The sequence below is a fragment of the Orycteropus afer genome, unplaced genomic scaffold, assembly GCF_000298275.1.
Source record: "Orycteropus afer afer isolate SDZICR_OR568_19922 unplaced genomic scaffold, OryAfe1.0 scaffold00287, whole genome shotgun sequence".
In the NCBI taxonomy this organism is placed as follows: domain Eukaryota; kingdom Metazoa; phylum Chordata; class Mammalia; order Tubulidentata; family Orycteropodidae; genus Orycteropus; species Orycteropus afer.
In genome coordinates, this window is record NW_006921874.1 from 458,142 (window position 1) to 460,960 (window position 2,819).

Sequence of the window (2,819 nt, forward strand, 5' to 3'; positions counted from 1 at the left end):
GAGAAGAGGTAACTATGGGGAGGAAGTGGGAGGGGAGCTGTTGCATTGTGGTAAACTGTGGTCAATGACATGCGACAAAGTATATGTGAACTGCTGTATGGAAAGTCAATTTGCTCTGTAAATCTTCACCCAAATCAAAATAAAATAAAATAAACTGAACACCACCCATGTATTAGTTTCCTGTGGCTGCTGTAACAAAATGACCACAAATTCCATGGCTTCAAAGATCAGAAATTTACTTTCTCAAAGTTCTGGAGGCTAGAAGTCTGAAATCAAGGTGTTGGCATGATCACACTGCCTCTGATGGCTCTAGGGGAGAATCTGTTCCTTGGCTCTTCCAGCTTCTGGTGGCTGTCAGCACTCCTTGACTTGTGGCTGCATCACTCCAATCTCTGCTTCTGTCTTTACAAGACCTTCTCCTCTGTATGTGCCTTATAAGGACAGTTATGTTGGATTTAGGGCCCACCCCATAATCTAGAATGATCTAATTTCAAGATCCTTACCTCAATGGCATCTGCAAAGTTCATCCCTCATCCCAAAATGGCCACATTCACGGGTTCCAGGGATTAGGATATAGACATATCTTTTGGGGGATCACCATTCAATGCCCTACACTCCTCATGACCCCTTCCAGTTACTTCCCTGCCAAAGGTAACCACTGTCCAGAGCCCTAACAGCATAGCTTTGCTGCATTTATTTGCACCATAGTCAGGATTGTGCTCTTTTGTATCTGGCTTAATTTGCTCCATATTGTGCTTGAGCTATTTGTAGACTATTCATTCTCACAGCTGTATAATATTCCACTGAATAATTTTATCACAATTTGTCCATTCTCTTCTTGAAACAAAAACTTGAGTGTTTTTTTATGTGTGTGTGTGTGTGTTTGGCTATTATGAATAGTGTGGCTATGAATATTTCTGTACATGTCTGTCAGAGCACAGGTGCATGCATTTCTGTTGGGTAGACCTAGGAGTGAAATTTCTGGGTCTTAGGATGTGTGTATATTCAGCTTTAGTAGAGAATGCCAAAGAATTACAGACTTTTAAAGTTAGAATGAATCTTTGTGATCAAGACCAGGTGCTTCACCTAAATAAAAATCAAATAATCCCAAAGCCAAAGATCACTGTTAGTTCAAAGTCCACTGTTTCCTCTGGTCCCAGACCTTTCTTGCACATTGTCATATGGCTTGAGTACCCCCATCAAGGTCAAGGTGCTGGGCCAACATCCCACTGCATTGCCTTTGTCAGATCACCCAAGTGAAAGAGAGTTTGCCATGGGGAGAGGCAAGAAGTGTGGCCACAAGTGTTGGCTGCAATGAATTGGCTTCCTTTCTGCATTTAGGCTTCCTGTTTGCTCCATAGTCAGCCGGCTCAGGGTTAATCACGCTCTTTTGTCCTCACTTTTGCGGCCAGAGGAGTATGCCTAGCAAAGAGCACTTGCATGAAGCTTTTATTTCAAGAAGTTTCTGTTTCAGAAAAGAATCCCATCTTTTGTACTCTGAGCTAAGAAAAGCCAGAGGCAGCTCACAGTCAAATGAAAAACAATTTAACAAGATAGGTTTTCCCCCTCACCCCACCTGATTTTTAAAAAAACATTTAGTATAATTAAGCCACTTGCTTCATAGAGCTATTTCACAGGGACCTTCAGCTTCTCCAGGAAGAGATGAAAATAAATGGAACTTTTCATGTCACTGTTCCCACGATTTTGAAAAAATCATGTTTGTGTTTAACAGCATGATATGAAACATCTCTGGTCGGTAAAGAATTGTTTTACCTCAGGATGTCAAGGCAGCAGCATCTATGTATAATGACAATTTTTATGCAGATTTTAAACATGAATTCTTCATATAGATTACCAGGCATGTTTGACTCCAACCATATTTTCCCACATAATTATTTCTTTCAAATCTCCTAATTATTCCATTCTGTTGAATACCATCTGTCCTGCTGAGGGACAACTGCGTCTAAACAAATCAACAGGTTTTGCGTCATTGTCTAAATATGAGGGAGAAACAGTCCCCAAAACTATACTCTGGCACTTTGGTGAAAATTAAGAGTTCTGAACCCCACATTGGGAATGCCTCATCACTAGCTCCCCTGGAAGCAAACTCATAACTTGTGAGAGCCCAAACCAAAGCCAAATGCATTTTGGAAAGGTCAGTGGGAAAGGGATTGGGGTGGGACTTTCCCAGAGAATGTCTGAGCCTTTGCTCCCTGAGCTGTCTGCTCACCCGGACACTTTGTACTTCTCAGCGAGGGTGGGGGGAGACAGCAGAAGCAGTTCTTCTCTTGGTACCTGGGTCCAAGGGGAGCTGGAAACCCGGGATTTGCCTCGATGGCTTGGAGGCAGCCATCTCACTCTGGAAAAGAGCCTGTTGGAACCCCATGAACGGTGTAGTTATTTATATCAGGCACCTCGGAAAATGCACGCCACATCTGTGGGAAGAATGTAGTCTTGGGCCGTCTGCCTCTCGCTTTGTATGCAGGAGAACCGAACCGCTGATGTGTTTCAAATCATGCTGGCTGTGCCCTGGGAAGGCACGTCCCCCTGAAGCCAGTTGCAGGCACCCTGGAGCTTGGAGCTTCAGCGAAGGGCCTGCAGAAGAAGTTTGCTGCTAGCTTTTTCCTTCCAGCACAATTGACCTTTCTCCTTTTTAGCTTTCTTTTTTCTTACCCTCTTGGTTTTGCTCTCACTCCTTACCTGCTCCAAGAAATCCTAATGGCTCTCAGGGTTAGAGAGGAGGTCAATTCTACTGGTCTGACGCTCACCAGCAGTTCTGAGAAATCAGTGCATCCATGGTGACCCTTTTCCTCCCTCTG